We start from the raw sequence: 25,449 nt of genomic DNA, 5'->3' as shown, positions 1-25,449 counted from the left end.
CGGCCCCCATCTGCCCCCTCCCCAGAGATTCCAATATTCTGAATAAACCAGGAAAGCAGTAAGGAAACCAGCCCATCGAAATAGGGGCAAAGATGCAAGAAACTAAGTCTTGTTTAACTCCCTGGGAGTTCGGGGTCCACTTTGTTTTCCTCCTGCATAACAGTGGGTCACGCCAGCCCCCCGCCTAGATCTGATTAGCCCCACGAGCAGAACCACAGGTCCCAGAGCCAACTGTGCTCCGGAGGAGAGAGGGGAAGAGAAGCGGGGAGAGTGGGGGGTCACCGGTTTTCAGCTAGGTACCAGCGAGCAGCCACACGGGAAAGGCCCCATGACCGGTAGTGACTCGCAGCATCCCACAGGCAGGGTTCACGCTCTACCCTGAAGGAGCAGGTTCACGCCCTACGACGCCCGCCGCACCCGGGGCTCTACGCAATTTAGCTGCCGCGCAGACAGATGAAGCTCGACCCGCTGGGGATTCTTACCACGCCGGTAAGAGGAGACTGACTGGGGTCGGGACATCGAGAAGCACCCTGACACAACCTCCGGCAAACATCTGCCAGCCCGGAGCTGCGGTCGGCGACCCTTATCCCGGGTAAGGGAGACCAGGGACAGCCCAGGGCCCGAGAGGCAGTCTGCACCTGCCGCTGAGAACAGGACCAGAGAGAGCAGCAGACCCGGCGGCCGAGGCAGGAACTGCGGTCACCGGGAGACCAGCAGGCATAGCAGAGAGAAGAACCACCAGGACAGGGCCCGGATCCCCACGGGGAGAAGGGCTGGAGAAGCCTCTGGGGGCAGCCGAGCATGTGAGGCCATGATGGGTGCTTGGAGCTGGGTCAAGGGTGGCTTGGCCTCACTCAAGAGCCATCAGGCCCTTGGCTGGAACCCCCATCTCCTAGAAGCTCCCTGAAATGCCCAATGCCAAGGCAAGAAAAGGAGGGACCCTTCCTTGGGCACCCACCTGCAAACGGGAGGTCCCCTGGCCACTCATGGCGATCTGTACGAAAGGAGAGATTGCAGCCCCCCGGGGACGGAAACCATGCACCAAGCGGTCCCCAAGAAATGCCAACAGGACAAATGGGAGAGCTTGCAAAGTCATGGCCCTCTCTGCCTGGCACGGCTGGCAGTAAACACAAGAGAGAGAAGACGTCTGCCAGGGAAACGCATGAGCTACTGTAGCACCGCGAAGCACTCCAAGAGCAGAGGCACCTCCCAGGAGCCTGTGAGGGGAAGGACCCACCGGAGAAGGGTGCCCTGTGGAAGACAGGTGGGCTCACCAGGGCTCCGGGTGAGGGCTGGCTGTTTGGGGTCTGTGTGTGTCGGCTTTGGGAAACACAACAGTTGTCGCTCAGGAATAAGTATGTTGGGTATGAAGACACATCGAAATTGAGCTCCAATATTTCAACTCCTCTTCTTTGCCTCATTAACATTAACTAGAGCCCGCTGCATGCAGGGAAACACGCTTCTTCAAGAATGAGTAGCGAGACACTTAAGCTGCCGGCACCCGTTCCACAGGAAGTCATGGGATCGGGGGTGAAATAGGAAAAAAGACTTTAATGAGACAGAACCCATCACAGCTATCCCTATAAACTAGACAAGCAACACTGAGAGGCCCCAGACCCCGGACCTACACGGACAATTGATATTCATGTGCAAGTTCACGTCAACCGGTGCCTTCCCTGTCTTTTGAGTAAGACGGACACACCGTGATTTCTGCCGCAGCTCCCGGTGCGTCCTGCTCGGGTGCTCTACGGGGCTCTGCTGTCTCAGCTCCTGGGCACACCCCGAGCGCCGGAATGATAGTCTCTGATTTCTGTCGTTCCCTGCGAGTAGTAATCCTGCCCAGTCGTAAAATCCACATGAAATAAAATTTTAACGTACTACCATATTTTACATGAAGACAGAAAAATCATTCTAAACTCTCCAAAGTATCACTTTGCGAAGGTGTTAATTTTCTAAATCCCCGAGCTAAGCAGGCTTGTGGGTCATTTGGCTCAGCGGGGAACCACAAGCGGGGTTTGCGGGATGATTCAGCGCACCCGTCGCCCACCAGCTAACACTAACGGGGCCCTCAGCATCAGTGGGGTTTGCAGCAGACGGCATGTGCTGCCTGGAACACCACCAACCCCTTTACTAAAACTGGCAGAACCAACCTCAAAATGCGTCTCCTACCAACCGCAGGCTAGCCTTGGAAACAGTGGATCAGGACAGGTAGAGAAAATGTAAATTCGGAACAAAGGAGCCGGGACTCGGCGTCTACTGAAAATCTAAGCCCTGCCGAGGGTCACTCCAGCACTGAAATCAAGTTGCAGGTTTTAATACGAGTGACCCGCTTGCCATGAGCTCATTTTGCTGCATAAGTAACCAACCCGTGTCGGAGAGGACCCTCCCCGAAAGCTCTACCTGTAATGACACAACGCTGATGTTTTCTGCAGACTCTCCAGCGAGCGCGGGGGTCCTCCCAGACCTACGAGTGCTGCCACTGCTCCAAACACTTGGGAGAACCTTCTCCTGCAGGTCAAGGAACACACATCAACCCGGTCGCCGCATCACGAGGCGAAGGGGAGGGCTAATTTGGTCAGCCAGCTGGTCGACCCGATCGGACCTAGAACAGCCATCAGCAGACGCTGCAACCCGCTCTCCAGAGCAAGAGGTTTGTCGCCAGGGATGATACTCCTGAGGAAGTCATCAGGACCTCAAGACGGCATCCGAGAAAGAGAGCTGGTCCCTCCTGGAGCAAACGCAGCTTTCCTAGAGAAAGAACGACCAAGCGCAGGGTCGCTCAGTCCCACAGGGTGACCCGTGCCATCAGCGGCATCGTGCCCGGGAGTCCTGGCCCTGCTGCTCCCTCAGCCTGGGACGACGCACTCCTATCTGCTTACACCGGACGAGTGTCGGTCCTCTAAATGCCAGCCCAGTCAACGGATCCTTCCTGGAGACGGTGCTCCCAGCAGCCTCCTCAGGAAGATCGAACCCCCTTCCTAGCCTCACGCCTGCCCGCTCCTGCTGCAGGGACACCCCGATCCACACCGTCTACCGTCTAGGCTAGGAGGGGGAAAATCATTGCTACCCCTTTCTCGTGGGCTTGTGTCACGCGCGATCTGGTGCCGGTCCTCACCTGTGGCGTGGGCCAGTGCCCCACAGTGTACAAGGGTGGTCGTGAAGGAGTGTGAGTCACGGCCCTGCTTGAACCGAAACGTTCTGGTTCGGCAAGTCTTACCTGAGAATCTACCAGGTGCCGGACGGTAGAGTGCGTGCCAGGTCTGAGCTGAAGGGTGAAGAGAGAGTTTAACCCCGTTTCAGTGCATCGACCTGGCACGCACTCAACCGTCCGGCACCATTCTGTTCCTCCCTCACCCACGGGCACAAGTGTTCCAGTACACGTGACACACCACACTCTCGTGTCCCTGGTGACACAGACATACCCCTGTCTACAAAGGTGGCACCTGCTGTCTGAAAAGCACAGACCCCTGTGATGGCAGCTTATGGAATTAAACCTATTCTTTCGGGACGCCTGGGAGGCTCAGTTGGTTGGACGACTGCCTTCGGCTCAGGTCATGATCCCGGAGTCCCAGGATCGAGTCCCGCATCGGGCTCCCAGCTCCACGGGGAGTCTGCTTCTGCCTCTGACCTTCTCCTCGCTCATGCTTTCTATCACTGTCTCTCTCTCAAGTAAATAAATAAAATCTTAAAAAAAAAAAAAAACTTTTCTTTCTTTTTTCTTCCCCTTTTTTTTAGGCCATTTTAACCATTTTTTAATTCCAGCACCGTTACCATCCAGTATGATGTCATCTCAGGTGCAGGGCGCCGGGACGGCTCAGTCAGGTAAGCCTCTGACTCTTGGTCGCGGCCTACGTCACGCATGGTCTCGGGGCTGTGAGATCGGGCCCCGTGTCCGCCGCACACTCAGTGCAGGTCTGGGTGTCCCTCCCTGACCCTCTGTCCCTCCCCTGTTCCCTCTCCCTCTCTCTCTAACGATAAACAGACACACACCAGCTTCAGGTGTACGATACAGGGACGGAACGGGATGGAGACGGACAATCCCCTGCGTGACACCGGCGCTCATCATGATGAACGTATTTTAATCTCCTTCACCTGTGTCCCCCACACCTTCCCCAACCTCCCCCGCGCAACCATCCCTTTGTCCACTGAAGAGTCTGTTTTCTTATCCGTCTCTTTTTCCTTGGTTCATCTGTTTTGTTTCTTAAGTTCCACATATGAGCGAGATCCCGCGGGGTCGTCTTCCTCGGACTGACTGACCGCACTTAGCATTCCTCCCTCTACGTCTACCCGCATCGTCGCAAGTGGCAAGATTTCATCCTGGTTCATGGCCGAGTGTCCCATTCTGCGGTGTGTGTGCACCGCATCGCCTTCATCCGCTCAGCACCTGACGGACACCGGCCGCTTCCCTAACTCGGCCGTCGTGAGCAGCGACGCGGTAAGCACAAGGGCGCGTGTTACCGACTCGAACTCGCGTCTGTTGCTTTTAGCCTCCGGCCAGGGGCCGGGGGCTGCTCACTGTGGTTTTGATCTGCGTTTCTCAGATGCCGTTTTAGCTGCTGTACAGTCCGGTGACTGACACGTCCCCAGCATCGCGCAACCTTCACTGCCATCTATCTCGAGAACGCTTTTGTGATCAAACCACAATTCTTCACTCGTGAAACAAAACCACCCCGTCCCCCTCCCCTCGACCCCAGGCAACGATTCTACTTCAGTCTCTGCGACTCTGACAACCCGAGATGTCCTCATCCAGGGGGCTCACACTATACTTGTGCTTCTGTGACCGCCTTACCCCATCTGGGCTCATGTCTTCAAGGCCTGTCCACACTGTAGCGTGCGCTAGAATTTCCTTCCTTTTTAAGGCCAAATAATATTCCATCACATGTTCTTTGGATGGACCCCTGGGTCATTTCCGCATTCCGGCTACGGTGAGTCACTGTGCCAGGAACAGGCTGTGCGCAGACCCATATGAGTCTCTGTTGCAGCCCTGCTGCTGCACACCCGGAAAGACAGGCTGCCTCACGCGGTAATGCTACGTGTGAGTTTAAGGTCTTAAATGTATGTTTAACCTTGGAGAATAAGAGGGAAAATTCTTGATTTTTTACACACTGTTGAGGAAATAAAATCCACCCCAGCGGAAGTGTCAGGTTTCATCTATTTGTAAACAATTCAAAGAAATTAAACTATCATACATTCAGAGACTTCTAGAAGGTCTGGATAAACGCATTTGAAATCTAAAAACCAACTGGCTCTTGATTATTATCAGAAAAATGATAGGGGCGCCTGGGCGGCTCCGTGGGTTAAGCCTCTACCATTGGCTCAGGTCATGATCTCAGGGTCCTGGGATCGAGTCCCGCATCGGGCTCTCTGCTCAGCAGGGAGCCTGCTTCCCTCTCTCTCTGCCTGCCTCTCTGCCTGCTTGTGATCTCTGTCTGTCAAATAAAGAACTAAAATCTTAAAAAAAAAAAGAAAGAAAAGAAAGATGATACAAAGGTTTAGTAAAGACATTAGAAATCCACAGATACCCCCCAAACCCAATTTTCCGCAACGGTCTGAACCTTACCAGTAAATCAGAGAAAGGGAAGTAAAACTTGATTTTTTTTTCCTATCCCCAACTGACTAGTGTGCACTTGTTTTTAAATCACTGCACCTTCAGCACTCAGCACGGACGGAGCCGACCTCACCTGTGCCCGGGAGGTGCAGGACGATGCAGGACAGACGGACGCAGGGGGCCAGCCAACGTCACGGGAAGGCAGGACCCCGCCCCCTCCGGCTCCCCACCGGCGCTCTGCTTCTCCTGGCTACAATGCGTGTCCTTGGGCAAGGTCCCTGCTCCCGCTCAGCCGGCAGGACTCCCGGATGAACTGAGCAGATCTGTATGCGGACAACACGGGGGCCACGGCGCTGTGGTACAAGGAAAAGCACTCACTCCGTGTAAGAGAACTCTGTACTAAGGCCCAGAGATGCTTTCTACTGAATAAGCATGAGTGGACATATTTCTAGATTAAACAACACACTCTGTTTCCTCCCCCAGCCTTCACCGGCGAGCCGAAGCGTCCCGCGAGTGGCGGCTCTTCTACCTCTGTGTGCCACGCACCGACCTTGGGAAGATCCGAACCCAGATGGAACGCCAGACGAGAACCCAAAGCTACTTTTCTGAAAGAATCTTGTCATCTTAATCACGAGCCCTTGGCTTTTTCATCAGCGTCTTCCTGGTGCCTAGCAGGGAGTAGACACTCCGTAAGTGGCTAGTGGAGTCCAGTAAAATGAGAGGGTAGAGATCCCTGAAGTCTGATTACTTCAGAATTCCGGGACTGCTTTCCATTATTTCGATTCAACGCGTCCACAAATATCTGTTAGCGGTCTGCAATGCGCGAGGCTCGCTGTAAACACTACCAGGGATTCAAAAATACACGTGTGCCTGGCCCCCAGGGTACATCTGAGCGGAGGAGCTGGGACCTACCCAAGCGGAGGAAAGGAATCTACCGCGTGTTATTACGGTATAAACGGGGTCGGGGTGCGAGGAATGAATTCTGCGTAGCTGGGCTGGCGGGGTTAGCGGTTCCACGGAGGAGGTGCCCCTGGGGGACAGGAGCGACGGGGGCATCCCGCAGACAAAGAATGAGCAGAAAGGGCAGCCCAGGCAGAGAAAACATGTTCGTAAGCGGCTTGGAGGTGGGGAAAGGCGGCTTCTCTACATGAGGGAGTGACGGAGACTGATCACTGCTTTTCTCGACCCCCTATGCGGCCGGGACGTACGAGACCGAGGACTTGCTTTCAGGAGAGAGAAAACCCAAACTCACGGAAGTCTGCCAGACCCTCTGGCTCTCACCTGGCCCTCCGGCTCCTGCAACCCACGCCTGTACCCTGCTCACGGGATGGGGGCCCGAGAGGGGACGTCAGCCGGCGTCCTGCCTCCGCATGAGGGAGCCGGGACACGGGCTGCCACCACTCTCACCTCCCTCACCCCAGAACACCGTCTGCGACGTGCTCTCCCGGAGGAAGGAGCCGCAGGGGAGCGAGGCCGGCAGCCCGACACCCTCGGGAGATGCCACGTGGGGGGACTGTTTCCTCCACTCCCTGTGGTCTGTGCGTGCCCCGTGTCGGGTAGCCCCACCACACCATGGAAGGGACACTCCCCGCGGCCCCCGTCACTGGGCGCGTCGCCCACACCCTACACGGTGCCCAGGACACGACGGCCGCACGGTTTGAGAAATGGGAATCAGAGCAGAAGTCGCCAGGGCAAAGCTGGGATCCTCGCCAGCCGGTCGAGTTCCCGACTCCAGGCCCAGGACTGACCCACAGGCTCCTCGCCACACGCCAAAGCTCCGTCCTGCTCTGGGCGGGGAGCGCGCCCCGAGCTCCCGGAGCCCCCGCCGCGACATCTCGTTCTGTCCCACCAGCAGCGAACGGCCAAGGAGTGCGGCTGCCCACAGTCTCCCCGTCCTCGGAGGAAAGCTTACATCATTATGCCTCCTCCACAGTTTTTAATTGAGAAAATGTCACTACAAAACACAACTCAGGCATAAGATGTTTCTAGACTCCCCTTCTGTGTCTCCTCCCCACAGGGCCGCGCCGCCTTCCCCGATCTCAGTTTCCTGCTAACCGACCGGATTACCTTCTCTACCTTCTCGGTGCGGTGAGGTCCTCCTGGGTCCGCTCCTGCTGGGTCCGGAGGCAGCAGGACCTCTGGACCGTGACAGCCCGGCCTCCCAACGCCGCGCTCCCTCCTCGGGTGCCCCGAGGCTCCCATCTGCACTGGAGGACAAAAGCTCCCGTTTCAAACCCGGGAACGGCCTGAAATTGCTGACACCGGGGAGCGAGGAGAGGTCACGGGGAACCTCTCTGGACAGACCCAAGTGTGCAGGCCATGTCCCTGTGTGAGCTCGGGGACCGTCCAGCACACGGAGGAGCGACGGCCTCCAGTTCCCTCCGGGTCACTCCCCAGGCCAACATTCAGGGACTCGGCAAGCCCATGGCCACGAAGTCATGAATTCGTGCAGGATGTCCGAGACCGTGACCCGGTTCTTCTGAGCATGTTTGGATAAGAAAGTAACAACAAAAGGATGTTAGATGCCTGAAAATGACCAGAAGGAAAAAAGACATGAAGTAAGACTGTGGCCCTTTGGTCACCTTACTGGTCTGTCCGGGACCGTCTGATTCCTCCCCCTCATCGTCAGGCCAAGTGTCCCCATTCCCCGTCCTGGAAATTCTAGATAGTGACAGACAGTGCCCAGGGCGTGCCGAGGGGCTGTCCTCTCCCTGTCCCCGCCCCCGCGCAGACGGCCGGGCCAAGGCTAGAAGGTGTCTGATGAACACGCGGTGTGGATTATGAGTCCCGGAGCCGGCTCGGGTTGCAACAGGACATCTCCTCATGAAAGAGAAATTATGGCTTTTGTGCCCTTTCTACCGATGTGGCGAGTCCGTCCTCCGGCAGAACTCTGGGTCGGCTTCCGACAGCGGCGATAACAAACGACCACTAACACAAATGTGTTCCCGGATTGTTCCAGACGCCGCAAGTCCTTCGGTCAGGCTGCCTTCCTCCTGGAGGCCCTGCGGGGGATCTACCTCTCTGCTTTTCCAGCTTCCAGGGGCTGCCCCGTCCTTTAGTATGTGGCCCCTCCCCCGCCTTCCAAGCCGCAGCACCTTCCGGTCCAATCTCCGTTTTCAGGGCTTTCTGACCCTCCCCCTCTTGCGTCCCTTGAATAAGGATTACAGGGTCGCCACCAGGATAACCCGAATAATCTCATCTCCAATGACTCAAAACAGTCCCGTCAGCATTGCAACTTTTGTCCTGTAAAGTGACGTGTTCCTAGGTGCCAGGAAGGAGGGCCTGGACCTATTGGGGGGGTGGGGGGAGGGACACGTTATTCAGCGACCACCACACCTGTTAAATTCTAATCTCAGTTTTTTGTTTTTTGGGTTTTTTTCTTCAAAAACATCATCTCGGTCACAGTCTGAAAATCAGGCTAATCTGTACTCGATTATAGTTTTGTGGCTGTGGGAAGCCTTTTCAAGAGGATGTTTTAAGTTTTAGGGTGTTTTAAAATAGAAGAGAAAGGTAAAAATAAAACGTTTTTAATCAAGAACATAAAAGGGAAGCTGGGCCCAATAATGAAAAAAAAAATCACACAAGCAGGGGTAGATCACAGATTCCTTCATTGAGGAAATATTGGAAAACCACGAGGCTGGTGCTAAAAAGTGGCTGAAGAGCCTACGACATGGACACTCAGATTCATCATCTTGCCCCACGCCTCCCCCTGAGCGGGGACAGGCTCAGGCCACCACCGCAAGGCTCAGTGTCACGGCTGCCGGAAATCCAATGGCCTCCCCAGCCCCAGGACGCCAGCTGCGAGCTAGAGGCGCCATCTTCCTGAGCAAAGCACCAGACATTGGCCCACGCCCGTCCCACGCAAGCATCCTCCTCACGCTGCTGAGAGGCTGCCCAAGCACTGCTACCTCCTTCGTCAGGCCAAGAAGTCAGAAGCCTTGGCCAAAGGCACATGCTTCATCACTGGAAGGGGCAGAACCCGCCCAAAGGGAACCCATCCTGCCCCATGGCCGTCAGAGCCATCCACAGGATTTTCAACAATAAGACCTTCAACAAACCTTGCTGGTCCTGCTAAGATCCTTCCTTTAACTTCCATAGACTCCGCTCCACAATCTCCTACAGCGTCCGCGCCGAGTCCCTCCAGTCCTTCTCATACTCTACCCCACTCTCGCACACTCGTTGCTCAAATTTAACTAAAAAAATCTGTATGGAGGGCGCCTGGGTGGCTCAGTGGGTTAAGCTGCTGCCTTCAGCTCAGGTCATGATCTCAGGGTCCTGGGATCGAGTCCCGCATCGGGCTCTCTGCTCAGCAGAGAGCCCGCTTCCTCCTCTCTCTCTCTCTGCCTGCCTCTCTGCCTACTTGTGATCTCTGTCAAATAAATAAATAAAATCTTTAAAAAAAAAATCTGTATGGAAAAAGCCCAGATGTCCACTGGCAGATGAACTATACATACATATAGTGTGTATATACACATAGTAAAGACACACATGAGGAATACTATGCAGCCATCAAAAAGAATGAAATCTTGCCATTTGCAACAACAGGGATGGAACTAGAATATACTATGCTGAGCGAAATAAGTCAGTCAGAGAAAGACAACTATCGGATGATTTCACTCATACGTAGACTGTAAGAAACACAACACATGAGCACAGGGGAAGGGAAGGAAAAATAACATAAGATGAAAACAGAGAGGGAGGCCAACCACAAGAGACTCTCAACTACAGGGAACAAACTGAGGGTTGCTGGAGGGGAGGTGGGTGAGCGGACGGGGTAACTGGGGGACGGGCATTCAGGAGGGCACGGGATGGAATGAGCCCTGGGTTATGTGCAACTGATAAATCACTAAATTCCACCCCTGAAACTCATAACACATTGTAGGTTAACTAAGTTGAATTTAAATTTAAAAAAATTTTTTTTAAGATTTTATTTATTTGACAGAGAGAGATCACAAGCAGGCAGAGAGGCAGGCAGAGAGAGAGAGAGGAGGAAGCAGGCTCCCCTCTGAGCAGAGAGCCCGATGCAGGACTCGATCCCAGGACCCTGAGATCATGGCCTGAGCCAAAGGCAGAGACTTTAACCCACTGAGCCTCCAGGCGCCCCCACACCAGAAAGTCACTGATCCCATCTGAACACACTCCGTTTTCTGCTTCTCTATGCACCAGAGCTCTTCCCCTTAAAAACGAGCCTCTCGTCTGAGTAAGATGGTCGCGAGAGCCTAAACCACTCGAGGTTAGTTCTGAGGTCTTGGGCGTCAGGCAGCCTCGCGTTCAACCTGGCTTCTCGCTAGCTCTGCAACCTTGAGGTAGTGACTTAACCTCTCTGTGCCTCAGTGTCCTCATCTGGAATTGAGGATGAAAACAGCAAAGGCCTGGCCAAGCAGTGGTGGGAGCTGAATGAGACGGAGGCAGGGCACACAGTGGGGCCCCGAGCCTGCACCCGTAAGCACCCAACAGAGTCGTCCCCGGGATGTCCCTTTCCTTCCCTTTGACCACAAGGGCCCCGCTTCCCTTTCATCCTGGTCATCAGGAAGCTCTCCTCTCTGGCCTCCCAGAAGGTTCCTTCCGCTCCAGTCCGCTCAGACTCAGGGACTGGACCTGTCTCCCTGGAGGCCAGGCGGCCCCTCCTCCAAGCTCCTCCATTCACCGGCTCACCGACGCCCCAGCCTTTCAGCCCTGCTTCCTGACACCCCCATGGCACTCTCCACACCCAGCAAGCCAGACAGCCTCAAAGGCCCAGCACACACCACACTTCTGCATCCCAGGACCGACCTTTCTGTCGCAGACCCCAGTCCCTCCCGTCCCAAAGGCCCAACTCAAGTGCCTTCGTCTGCAGGGAGCCTTCTCTGGCCCGTCATACCCTCCCCACCCCAGGACGTGGGTGTGCCTTCCTCTGAAGTCCTGTAGCTTATTTTACGTAGTGTTTGGGGGCACTGAGTGGATTAAATTCACACGCATTCACCACAGTGGAGATTTTCTGTCCATGGACCATCAGCATCAACGTCCTGGTTGTGATATCACAGGGTCAGTTTGCAAGACGTTACCGTTGGCCAAGACTGGGTAAAGGCCATTCTACTCACCACAGTCGCCTCGGAAACCATCTCACAAGAAGAAAATTACCAAGACTTAAAAACGTATTTAACACCCACTTGTGCCACACCCACCTAGAATATTTTACCTTGAAAACCTCATTCCCTCCCTGAACTCCAGACCTGATTACCCAATGGCCTATTCAAAATCTCCACGTGGCATCAAATAAGCGTCTCAGAATTACGTTCAGCGCTGAGTCCCTGGGATTTCCCTCTCTAGATGAGTCTCTATTCCTCCGGTGGATCCGGTCAAAAATCTTGAGGTCATCCTGGACTCCTCTCTCTCTCTCTCTCTCTCTCTACTACTCAGCAGGCTCCACACCCAACGTGAAGCCCAACATGGGGGCTTGAACTCACCACCCTGAGATCAAGACCTGAGCTGAGATCAAGAGTTAGAGGCTGAAGCGACGGAGCCACCCAGGTGGCCCAGCCTTTATACTCCATACCCAGCCGTCAGCAAACCTTGGTAAACCCACCGTCAAAATAGATCAGAATCCGACCTCCTCCCCCGACTCCATGGCAACCACCCTGGTCCCCGGCCGCCACTGTCTCTCGTCTAGATTGACACAACCGTCTCCATCCCACCTCTGACGCTTCCTACCCCTCTTCCTGCTTCTTTCATATTCTATGATTCATCATCATCCCAGACTCAACGTCTCCTGCACTGAGAGCGGAAGCTCCGTGAGGGTGAGGAACCTTCTGTCCGGCTCGCCGCAGCAGCAAGGACCTTAGAACAGTGCCTGAGACGTCAGGAGGCACTCGATAAATATTCGTTGAGTGAATGAATGATGCTGTGCCTTTGGTATGAAGAGAAAACTCGGAGGTCAACATTTCTGTCTCATTCTTACAAGGGGGAACACTGAAGCTCAGAGAAGGTCATGAGCTCCGGCAAGCATGAAGGCCAGAGGTCCCCGATTCTGAGCCGCCTTCCCTCCCGCCCTGCTCTGCCTGGCTTTAGTCCCTTGGGCGGGCCCTGCGGGGCAGGGTCCGAGTCTGACAGATGGCTTTGACGTTCAGCGTCTGGAGATAGCGTCTGGGTGCCGCAGAGACGCCACAAACCCCAGCAGAACGAGCGCAACCTTTCGTCTCTGTGTTAACGTGTAATGAACAACCTCGGTCACTGCATGTCACACGTGCGTATCGGCCCCACAAAACGGGTGCTTTCTTCGGCGAGGCAGGGCGTGACTCCGAAACAATGGCCCCCACTTCACAGGGGGACCAACTGAGGTTTCACTCCCCTGCGAGGCTCTGCCCACGGAGCCTCCCTGCCTGAGGACAGGCTGGAACGACCAGTCCTCCCGGCACCCAGGGAGCTTCTGTGCCATGTCCCTTCCTCCCAGCACACTGTGCCCTGCAGAACCTCGTGAGGAAGTTTTTCTTCCTGGGTTTCCTTAGCCCGCCGCTGGACAGACCTCTAGCTGCCTTTTCCACAAATGCCCTGAGTTGTGTGTGTGTGTGTGTGTGTGTGTGTGCACGTGCATGTTTGGTTTGGGGGGTTGTTTTGTTTTGGTTTTTTGCTCAGAGTTTGCTCAGGATGGGTCAGATTTGGGAAGAAGGCATGGAGCGCGACTGTGAGAGTGGACCTGATTTGTCTCTGCCTGGGAATTTATTAAGGCCACGAAGGTACAGCGTGATGTATGAGTCCCCTGACCTGGTCTGCTGTCTGCTGTCCCCACTCATCAGCCTCCCAAGTGACTCGTAGCGATCTCGAGCGCACACACACGGAGTGACTTTCTCTATAAAGACAAATGTGTTCTGCCATGAGTGGGCAGTGCTTTAGAAGCGAAAAACACATTATGATCAAAAACCATCCTCTGAGGCTCAAAGGGAAACACTTCCCTTTCATAGGTTTGGGTTTTTTGTTGGTTTTTTTGTTGTGTTTTGTTTTTGAAGAAGAAGGGACAGAGTCTGCTTCTGACCTCACAGCGGTAACAGGTGCCCCCAAGAAAACCTAAAGGCATTTGCACCTACCCAAGACGCTTCGTCTCACTTAAATATTCTTCAAAGAGAGACATACACTGAACAGATGGGTAAACTTCAGGATTTAACAACTTGCGGGGACACTCAGTGTCGCAGTCGAAGGCGGGCTTTATCGCCTCTGGATATCCAACAAGACGTCCCGTCTTGAGGAAGTCTTCATCACTGGCAAACCTGGCCCTGGCCACACCAGAGAAAATACACCTACGGCCCAGGAAGGCGGACATCACCGTCATTTCCAGTGCCCCCCGCCCGTGGAACCTCTCTCCTGGGGCAGGTCCCCGCGCTTCTGCGGTTCAGAGAAAGGAAGGCGAGAAGCGTGGAATCCGGGGACAGCGACTCTGGGCGGTGACGAGGACGACGATGAAAGCTGCTAACGCGTCCCGCCGGGTGTGCCCGACACCGAACCCACACTCGGTGCACGTTCGTGCCTCTCCCCAGAGGTTCTGGCATGTCCAGCCCAGGAACATCAGCAAGATGTTGTTGACTAAGTTCACGACAACCCTGATGGCTGAGAAGGCTCTACGGAGAAGGTTCTGGGACAAACCCTGAACCAGGACAAGCTCTCAGCACCCTGCCCACCCCCCAGAGACACAGTCGCTCACTCACACACACACACGTGAACACAGACACATACCATCACACACACAAGCAAACACACGTCATATAAACATACAGATACAGCTATACACACACACAATCACACAAACATACAAACACAGTCATATAAACAGACACAGACACAAGAACACACACACACACACACACACACACTGAAAAAGACAGAAAGATGACCAGATGCCAGATTCACGGATCTAGTTTTGTTCTTTCTCTTTAAAATATCCATCAACTCCTTTATACTTGGCCGGACAAGAGAACGCGAAAAGGAATTCTGTCTTTCCATCTGCTCTCACTCCTCCCTCCAGAGGGCCAGGCCGCGAGACCGCCATCAGCCCTCCCAGAGCCCTGTGCCAAGCGCCGGCATCATGATCCCGCCAAGGGCTCTTCCCGGGACAGGGGCACTGATATCACCCCATTTTATGGATGAGGACACTGAGACCTGTAAGCGTTTAAAACTCACCCAAGGGCACAGAGATGCTAAACGACATACCCAGGCTTTGAACCGATTTCAGTCTCCCTCCCGAGTCTCTGGGATTTGCTCCTCCAAGTTCTCTATCCTTGGCCTGGCGGTTGCCTGGGGCCATCCTCGTTAGAGGCAGGGGACCTTGGACGTAACACAGTCTCTGTCCGTGTAGGTGGCTGAGAAAACCACAGTGGATTTTAGGATACCCTGAAAAAAAGAACTGGTGTGGCCAAGAGCCAGACTGAACTTCTTGGAAACTCTAAGACAGAGGTTTAGGCAAGTTTCTGACTCAAACGAAGTTAGGGAAGAGAGGGCGCCGTCAACCAATAAAGCAGATGAACTGAGCACAAACAGGGGACATGTTTTCAAACTTCCTTCTCATAGAGGTTGTTGGCTTTCGAGAGTATGAAGGACAACTAGGGGCCTGAACGAGGCAGGCAAAGCACAGATGATGCTTTGGGAAAAGTGGGGCCTCCCAATGCCCTTGGCCACCAGCGACCACCTGACTCGAAGCAATGCCTAGTGGCTGGGCCTCCATGACCACCCTGGGCCTGCTTCCTTTTATCCGTAACCTCAATATAAAAAGGTTCCAAAATCTCTATCTCCTGGCTAAATATCCTAAACCCCAGAATTCATTATTCAAGGACCCAGTGGCCATCTCCGGTGGGATGAGTTTCTTGTGATCTCCCTCCACCCCGTTCCGACTCCTCTGTCCTTGGCCTCGGCGGCCAGCAGCACCGGCACCTGACTAATGATGCAGGCGGGTAGCTGGGCACCTAACTCTTCCTTCCCGCCCAGCCGGCCTCCACACACCCAGACCTCGTACGGTGAAGACCGTGGACCGTGCTAGTTTACGGAGGGTATGGGCTTTGGGGCCAGAGAAAGCAGAGCGTGAACCTCAGTCCACCGACCATGAGCTGTGTGACCTTGAGCAAACCACGGATCCCTCACACTAATCTCCCTCACGCGCGTAACAGCGACAAGAGTGCCTCCCGGAGGGTCACAGCGCGCGTGAACACGGCCACACACGCGGCCAAGTGTCTACACTGTTCAGCTCCCTCCCACCTACTGCTCTTGCTGAGTTCACACGCCCGCTGGGTCTCCCCTGACTGCGAATGGGCTCCTGGGCTACCCCAGCCTCTAGACCCGCTCCTGGCCAAGCCCATTCTCGGCATCACAACCGACGCCACCTTGGCGCTGACGAGCAGCGTCTCCCCAGCCCTCATTGATGCACCAAGTCCAGTCTTCCCACCGGACGCAAAAGGACAGAAACCTTGAAGCAGTGATGGGTAAGAAAGATGCAGGGCAAGGGGCTCCTGGGTGGCTCCGTGGGTTGAGCCTCTGCCTTCGGCTCAGGTCATGATCTCAGGGTCCCGGGATCGAGCCCCGCATCGGGCTCCCTGCTCAGCGGGAGCTGCTTCCTCCTCCCCCTGCTTGTGATCTCTCTCACTCTCTCTGTCAAATAAGTAAAATCTTTAAAAAGAAGAGGAAGGAGGAGGAGGAAGACGACGAGAGGTCCAGTTCCGAAGGTGGAGATTAGCAGTTGCTCCAACCATTTTGCTGACTCCCTTTAAGAACACGACGTACGTTGTGGATCTTCTCCCCAGGAAAGAAACCACGACTCACAAACACACAAAAGGCTCAGAAGCCCTAGAAGACGCACAGACCCCAGGATCAAAGCCGAGACTAAAACCACTCCTCGGCCTGGCTGTTAGCAACTCCGCAGCTCTTCATCAGTCTGTCCCCTCTAGGCTCCCCTCGGTCCCCGAGGAGTCAGAATTTGAAAACGACACATTTCTTAATTTGCACATTCAGGGTCTCCAAAATCTGGCGAGAGAACCCAGCATTCAGCTCGAGGCACTGTTCCCAGAAACGGATGGCACCTCTGGAGATTTGCAAAGAGGGGAGCATAAAATCATGCTCAACCACACACTTGAAACTCTCCGAAGTGGCTTCAGCCTCCGTAGGTGCTGGTGAAGGACTCGCACGCGGCCGTCTGCGGAGAGGCCTCTGGGAGGTGCGAGAAATACAGAGCTCTCAGGTTTGTCCCCATGACCCCGCCCCCTCCGCTCCCCACCTGAGTGCCAGACGGCGGAGAGACTGAGCTCTCTCAAGTCACCTACAAATTGCATAGGGGCACCCGACCAAGAACTTTAGGACCCGTCCTCGCTGCGATGTGTCTGTGCAGAAATGCTACGTCGTCACCCAGGTGTCCGAAGAGTAAAAACCAGCACAGCCCAGCCGGCTGGCTCCAGCCTGGGGACTATTCCCACACCTGAGCCTGGAAACGGTGGTCCCCTCCCTCAACCAGCGTTACTGTGGGCTCCTGGGGCCATTTATTTCAGCTGCTTTACGGGGAAAAATAATTCTTCTTTTCTATCCCCACGAAACTCAAGTGTCACAAACCAACCATTAATACTGCAGTTGAGGTTCCAAGTTTGGAAGAAAGATTAGAACAAGCATGGTCTGGAGTTGGAACCAGACAAGGGTACGGGAGCCCTGCGGGAGTGAGAAGGAGCCCTGCATTTTGTTTGTGCAAAGGGAACACGGCACCAACAGCGATGCTAATGTGCACGGAAGCGACACCCGGAGAGGCGGGCGGCTGGGGTCTTCCATCTCCAGAAACCACTTCAGAGAGGAAGGAATGAAAATCTGCTTTGCGATATGGTGAACTCAAATTGCGGACAACACCCTCTCCCCCAGGGGAGTGAGATCTGGTCCCGGGGCCATGATTTCATGCTCCCCATCTCTCATCACCACCTCCCCTCCAACCCTCTGAGTAAGTATTGTGGGACACATCCGTTTATATTTAAAAGGAAATTTATGTCATGTTCGCTCCTGATCCTTGAAGGCATCACAGTGAGGACTTGAAAAGCCTGAACTTTCAGCCATCCACAGACGTTTCTCACATCAAAGCCCAGACCTTATAGGATCTGGTTCCATCTGTCAGGACCACCCAAGGTTTTGAAGCTATTGTCATTAGGTACCTTTTCCTCTCCTTCCTTTGACAATGTAGACCCTTACCTCTGTACCAGGGAGGAAAGGGTCTTTGAAGGATGAAGAGCTGAGGATGGGGCGGAAGGAACAGGCAACGTGTCCCTGGGGGCTTCGAGCTAAGACACAGAAAATCATGATGGGATGGCCAGATACGCCCACGTTCCCACCCTGAACTGCACAGGATTCAGGCTAGTGGTTTGCGTTTTCGCTCTCAGGAGCCAACTTGCCCCGACATGGGAGTGATCATCCTTGGGTGTGTCTTGTCAGTGTCATTACCTCTGCCACCATCACCGTCACCACCGTCATCCGCGTCATCACAACAACAGCAACAAGTCCTACCACCCTTTCTCTTTAGTGGGCACTTACCCCATGTCACATACATACAACAGTAACTCACGTACATCAGGAACTCACTCTCTACTACCCTATATTATCATAAGAAGGTACATGCTATCAGCCACGCAGTACAAGTGATAAAACCAAAACTTGGGGAGCACTGAAGTGAGTCATCGGACTCTAAATGTCATGCATCACCAACCACGTTCACTGCCATATATTTCATCCCAAATCCGCTCCTATTAGAGAACGAATAATCAGGAACCAGCAGTTCCCTTAGGAACAAGCTGCTATTGTGAGAAGATCTGGAGTCCATTCATTCAACAAGCATCTCTGAGCGATCACTGTGTGCCCAGACTTCCACGGTGCGCTCGTACGGATGACCGGGATGCCCATGTCCACTGCCCTCAACACTGACAACCCCACCCGAAGTCAGTGTCCTCCCAGAGGGCTCTGGGGTCCCTGCCACCCAGCCTGCCCTGCTAGCTCGATCCCTTTCTCCCTTCTTCGTTTAGAATTTCAGCACATGAACTGGAAATACAGCCTCTATAGACATATACATATATATGTATTATGAAAGGGACAAATCTCCGGTGCTCTAAACCGTACTCCTCAAACCCAATCCTTACCAACAATACTTCCTCCTCCAAACCAGTAAGCGGGAGATTCCTAAAAGTAGGATTATACGTAAAGCACTGATTTAAAAACTGGAAAACAGGTTTCGAGACTGCATTACTCATCTGTGGTGACCCGGCTGCTCATTCTGGGGGTTTAGGTTCAGCTCTGAGTGACAGAAGAGCGAGACAGAGTTGATTTGTCTCTACTCCAGGCAGCCAGGCTCCTTCCGGCTCAGCATTCCGTCACCCAGCGGCGGAACTCTGTCTTCCTGGGACCGGAGGATGACGCTTTCACTCCGGTAAGAAGAAGAACAAAGGGTAAAGAAGAGGCATCGTGCGTCAGAGTTGCCCAATGTCACTTCTAACATCCCTTTGGCCAGAATTTACCAATATGGCCACATCTAGCCTCTCGAAGAAGACTAAGGGATGTAGTCTTTAATCTAGCATCCATGTGTCCTGCTAAAAATTCTGTTACTAGGGAAGAAATTACATTGGAGAGGAGCTAACCATCTGTGTTGTGTAAGAACCCCAGATCTGAGGGACTTCACAGACCCTACTCCATCAAGAACAGGTGGGCTTAATTCCTCTTTTTATAGCAATGACCATTGGGTCCTCTCGTCTTCAGTGCCAAGGAAACTGTTGAGTGTAATTTTAGAACTTTCTATAACATTTCATTAGCTTTCAGTTCAACAGCTAGAAACCAACTCCCAGCTAATTTATATGGTCTCTGGCGATTTTAAAATACACCTGCTAATTTTTTGATACTCCTTCCTTCGAAAGATGGAGGTTAACTCCACTTACCCTAAGTGTAGACTGTCCTCAGTGACTCACTTCTAATGAATATATGTGACAGAGTGACAATACGTGACATCGAGACAAGGTCATAACATGATCCCTTGTTCTAGCAAAGGCCAAATCCCATATTTTGAAGTCACTCAAGGCGTCCTACCAAGAAGACATCATGGAAGGAATGGAGGCAGGTGTCCAGCCAAGAGCCATGTGAATGAGCTTGAGATTGGATTCTCCAACCCCAGTCAAGCCTTCAGATCACAACAGTCCTCACTGCAACCGTTTGAAAGCCGTCAGGCCAGACCATGCCTGGATTTCTGATCCACAGAGACTTGGTAATAAAAAATGGTTTTTGTTTTAAATCAGTTTTTGGAGTAATGTGTTACACAGCAAGAGAATAATTCAGGTCTCAATGTAAATTTAGTGTTCTTTTGGCTTGAAAATTCGAGAAAGTAGAAATGACCATCTTGGTAGTGAAAATGTGTATTTTAAATAGCTGTGATTTAAAATCTGCACCTGATTTTAAATGATCTGGAGCTGTGCTTAGATGAGATGGTCTGGATACCACTGTGAAGAGGGACAACCAGGGAGCCGTCCCTGGGAGAACCCATGGCTGATACCACGTCCCTGAGCAGTCCCAGGAAGCAGCTGAACCTGCTGCTATCCAACTACCTCCAAGAGAAAGAGCTCGGTATCCACGAAGCCAGCCTCAAAATGATGAGTTCTGGAAAACTCTCTCCAGCATCTGGATGGATAATGCTGAGTAATTCTACTGGACAGGTCAACTTACTTAGTTCTCTGGGAAAGTGCTGTGGGGCTCAGTCACCTTAGTCGATGCATTGGGACACATTTCTGTTGAGCACGGAAGACCCCACAGAAACACCATCCAGGTTATTTTATGATAGACACGGACGGCTGCTAAACCCTGTTCCTCAAATAGCTCACGTCAAGGTCAAGGTTGATGAAGCCGGCTCCTGAACTTTCAGATCTAGACATCACCTCTGCCTGCCATCGCAAGCAGGACTCTTAGGACTAGGAACCAGAGAAACACGCTCTGGAGGGAGTTCACAGAATCAGCTTGGGGGAAGACTTTGTATACCACAATCTGTCCTTGTGTCTCTGCATCTGGAGAGTCTAAAATGAGCTCCTCGTCCTTCACGGAGGATCACCACCATCCTAAGCCACTATTACTAAAGGAAATAGGTAAAAATCGATTGACTGATGATCAATCGGTCGATCCTCAGAAATTCAAGGGTGAAAAAAAATCTCTAAAATAATACAAAATACTTGTATATTGGATATTTTTCTTATGGGCCAAAGGGCTCCTATTTAAAATGAGATGAGGGGTGCCTGGGTGGCTCAGTGGGTTAAAGCCTCTGCCTTCCGCTCAGGTCATGATCTCAGAGTCCTGGGATCGAGCCCCGCATCGGGCTCTCTGCTCAGCAGGGAGCCTGCTTCCTCCTCTCTCTCTCTGCCTGCCTCTCTGCCTACTTGTGATCTCTCTGTCAAATAAATAAATAAAATCTTAAAAAAAAATAAAATACAATGAGATGAGAGGTCTCTTCTTCCAACTGGGCCCTTCCAGGCTGTCATGGGAACAAGGTACAGGGTTACCTCCCCGCCCCAGCCCGCTGAAAGCTTGGAGCTGAATTTCACGCTCATTCACAGTAACTGCATCAGTTTAAGGGGCTGTCATGGTTTTTTTCTTCCTCTTTGTATGTGGATTTTTATTTTCTATTTCTGTTCTGACAGCCTTTGCAGTTTGTTTCTTCATTTATCATATGATGTCTCGATCACATTTGGAAGCAGGCAGCATATAAATCACAAACGAATAAAGTGAAAGTGGCAGGGTCGGGACTTGGGTTTCTGCCTTGGACACGACTATCAAAATGCATTTTTGGAACAAGAGGCAGGAAACTCTAAGAAGGCTTAAGCCAACGTCCCTTTAAGGAGAGGGCCCTTGGAAGCGGCTGTCATCAGAGAAATCCGTCCTTGGCTCTGCTGACAGAGCTTCGTGGCTCTTTCCCTCTCCAGGCTCAAAGGCAGGTCAAGCCTCCAGGAGGAAGGCCCGGAGATAGATAAAAAAGACCCCGGTTGTAAAGCTAATTCCCAGCTCGGAGCAGAGCTGTGTATCTGGCACGCCCACTCTCCTTGGATGATGTGGTTCTCTGTGTAGGCTTTATCACCTCCCTGGAGAAGAGAACTCGGAGCCATCAGCCTTCTCAGATAAGAGTTGCGAGTTTCTCTTCTCCTGACAGTCATGTCTCTGCCTCCTGAAAACCCCTCTTGGAAAGCCTGTAGAGGCAAGTGTCTCCAAAAAGGCAAATCAGGGTGTGCCTCTTGGATTTTGAAATCAACCAGCGGAACTCGAGGAAGAGAGGAAAACAAGAAGAAGGGAAGACGGGAGCCTCCTGGACAAGAAAACGAAGGATGGCCCGGATGGGTGGAGGCGGGGAGGGGTCCTTCGGAGCGGAGCCCACCGCCCAGGAGCCAGCCCGCTTCGAGCAGGAAATCACGCCCCTCGCCAGCCTCTTCTGGGCTGCACGGCACCTCTGCTCTCGGTGAGCAGCACACTGGGCTCACACGGAGCTTTAAAAATATCTCTCCACCCACTGAACGTTTGATTAATCAGGCAAGTTCTCACCCATGTGTCACAGCGGTGGCAGTGATATACAGGATGGTGACATGAGGGTGCGAGGAAGGCACAAAGGGTCTCATCTAGCAGAGAGGACGCGCAGCATCCAAGTTAACGAGCCCGGGCCCCGAGGCCTGCTGACCGTCGCGTCCGAGTCCTAACACACGCCCGCTAGCAACCTGGGACAAGATTCCTCTCTACCGCCATCTCCCGCCTTTGCAAAAACGGAGTTAATAATAATAATACCTTCGTTCCAGGATTATTGCAAGGATTAAAGGTGTTGGTTCATCTGCAGCATTCTGAACACAGAGGAAGCAATCAAGAAACTTGGGCTGTGACGACTGTGCTGATGGTGACAACGACAACGCTGAAACTTAAAAGATGGGTCTCAGTAGACAGAAGCAGCTAGAACAAAGGCAGAGAAGCAGGAGAGATCTTGAGGCGGTAGCGAACGATCTGGAAATAAAGCAGGGAGTGAAAGCAGACAAAAAGGAAGGGTCCAGGCCACACGGGACTTCCTCTGCTTTGTCCCAGCATGTCCCTCGGGCTCACCCAGCTGTAGGCTATGGAAAGCCACTTAAGAATTATAAACAAAAATGAACTATCAAAGGGTCAAGGGCTATGCTGGTTGAAAATTACTTTTAACTCGTTCGTGTAGAAAAAGTAAAATAAAATTATTTTATTAATAAGGGACTTCTGCTGTGCAACAAAGTAACTGGTGTAAGAACAACCCTCCCCTTCGAGTACAACTGAACGCAACAAAGTATCAAAAGCAACTATTTTCAGGCTGTAGACAATGGGCAGCGCAGGGACTTCAAGGGCAGGGACAAGGGAAACTGACCCGGTGAGCCTGGCCTTGGCCCTAGCTCTCTGCCTGGGGACCATTCCCCACCAGCTCATGAATCCGGGTCGCTGAAGGAACTAGAGCCATGTGGGGTAAGGCGGCAGAAAGAAGGAAACTGCAGAGTGAAGGTTCCAGAAGCCTGCATGTGGGTTTCCTGGGAACATCTGGCCAGAGGCTGGACTACCCCCAGGGAAACTGAGATTAAACTAGACTCACCAGGAAGCAGCTGCTCCAAGGCTGAGACGAGAAAACAGATCCTAGAATTGAAGCCGCCCTATGTGTCTGAAAGACCTCATTAATACCGCAGGTGGACGCCGAGACACGAGAAGGACCTCATCGTGACAGTAAGAAAACTACTCTGAAGGTCCCCTTGAGATCCACATGATCAAAACCTAAAACCAAGCCCTGAGAAGACCCACAAGGAAGACAGTTTGGAGAGTCCCTGCCCAGTTAGAGTGGCTTGGGGAACACCTCAGGACTGCCACAGCTCTGTCATAACAAAGCATGAAAACCAAACCTACACAACCGGAAGCAGTCAGCCAGTCATTGAACAGGTCTCTGGAGCAAAACTCGCACTCTTCAGAGAAAGATAACAGAACACAGAGTCTCCAGAGCGCAGCGGACAGTCACGTATTAACAGCACACAAAGGAACAGGAAAGTTTTAATATAATCAAGGGGGGGGGCAGTAGAAACCAACCCCAAGATGGCCTAGAGCCTAGATGCTGGATTTAAGTACATAAAGACTATAAAGAGCTATTATAAATATAGGAAAATATGTCCAAATAATTAAAGAAAAGTATTGTTTCAATGACTAAGCGGATGAGTATTTCAACAGAAGAACGGAAACTATAAAAAAGAACCTAATTAAAATTCTTGAACTAAAGAAATTAGATGCATGCCTCTGTGTGTGTGTGTGTGTGTGTGTGTGTGTTGGGAAAAAAGGGAAACAGAAAGAAAGCAAATATTTTAGTATTAACAATTAGAGGAAGGTACATGGTGTTTCACTGTGCTTTCCCAACCTCTGTGGGTTTGAAAATTTTTTAAAGATGAAAGAAATGTTGAAAATATATAATCACGTATTAGTAGGCCAAGAAGAAAATCGTTTTAAGCAGTGGGCTAAGCTCATCCAGTGTGTATCTGAGAAGCATCCCTCCAGTGAAATGGAATGGGACCAATCTATGAGTGAAATCATAGATGAGGCACAAAGATACCAATTCCGGGGGACGGCAGCCAGGGCACAGGGACCTGGCCCAAGACAACGGCAGTGTGGTCAGAGAGGATGGAACAGTTTCAAGATAAGTTGAGAGAAGTCGAGATCTGTAAGACTTTGCCAATTATATGTGGGGGGTGAGCAGAAAAAGAGGACTCCCAAATTACCGTTGTGCCCGACCGAGTACATCATGTGATGTAACTTCCTAAGGAAAATTCCAGAGGAGAAGCAGTTTCAGAGAAAAAAGAAAATCCATTCAGCTTTGGGTCTTTGGAGCTTAAAGAACTTGGGAGAGATCTACACAGGACTAGAGGCAGATCTAAAATTCAGGAGGGAGACGGGGATTGAAGATAGGTATCTTGAGGCAATCAGCATGGGGATGTCCATGGAGACAACAAAAAACCACCCCAGGACACAACAGTGTGTGAGCGGTGGGCGGAACAGGAGGGACACACAAGGGAACACTGGTAGAAAAAAGGAAGGAGCAGCAGCTAGTGACATGGACGCCAGAGCTGGGACAAACTCCAAAACCAAGCGCGTGAGCACGCTGCCAGGTGCTGCAGAAAGTCCAGGACAAACACTGATTTCTCCAAACACCAGAGTCCACTGGATTATGTAAGCAAGGGGTCATTGAGGAAACCGCGCTGTGCTGATGCACTGATTCTAGAATAATCTAAAGCAAGTCAACCAACTACTGCAACGGGGCTTTGCGAGAGAAGGGTGGTTAACTCATACATCTATCCCAAAGCTCAAATTCAAATGCCCCAGAAATGTACCTATGAGCAGCTCACCAGAAACAGCAATTTTGAGATGCATATACATGTCCAAGTTTGAGGAGAATTTTCACGACTGGCAACACCAATGAAATTGGAGAAACATAGTTTCCACCTGTCCTGGGAACTGCGGTGGTACTTATGGCAGGAAGATATTGACCCACCACCATTGTTTGCCCCGCCAGGGACCCAGAAGCTAAGTGACCAGCAAATCAAGCTGTCACTCCCTATCTCCTAGCAAGTTCTCCAAGCCAATCCAAACCTAGCCCAGCAGCACCCCTTTTCTAAGCTCCTTTAGGGAACCTGCTCTCTGGGAGCAGCCAGAGCTGTGGGGTGCTGTGTCCATCCCAGATTACTCCCCAGCAAGATGAGAACTAGGGGGTACCTGGGTCTCTGAATGCTGCATACGCCTAGTCTGGGAACAGGACAAGAGCAAGAGAAGGGAAAACAAAGGACTGACAGAATTCTGCAGCACAAGGAGCAAACCCAACAGCAGGGCCATCAAGATCTCACCTCCACTCAGCAGCCATGGACTAGATGAGCATCTTC

The 25,449-nt window shown here is 52.4% G+C and overlaps 1 protein-coding gene across 2 annotated transcripts in view; it reads right to left on the bottom strand.

Moving 5' to 3' along the window:
* Positions 1 to 25,449, bottom strand: part of CALN1 (calneuron 1) — a 459,316-nt gene that overhangs the window by 323,238 nt on the left and 110,629 nt on the right. The window lies entirely within an intron of this gene.

This window comes from Mustela putorius, unplaced genomic scaffold (genome assembly GCF_011764305.1).
Source record: "Mustela putorius furo isolate JIRA1106 unplaced genomic scaffold, ASM1176430v1.1 tig00000139_pilon_pilon_pilon, whole genome shotgun sequence".
Taxonomy (NCBI): domain Eukaryota; kingdom Metazoa; phylum Chordata; class Mammalia; order Carnivora; family Mustelidae; genus Mustela; species Mustela putorius.
This window is presented reverse-complemented; position numbering and strand designations above follow the sequence as displayed.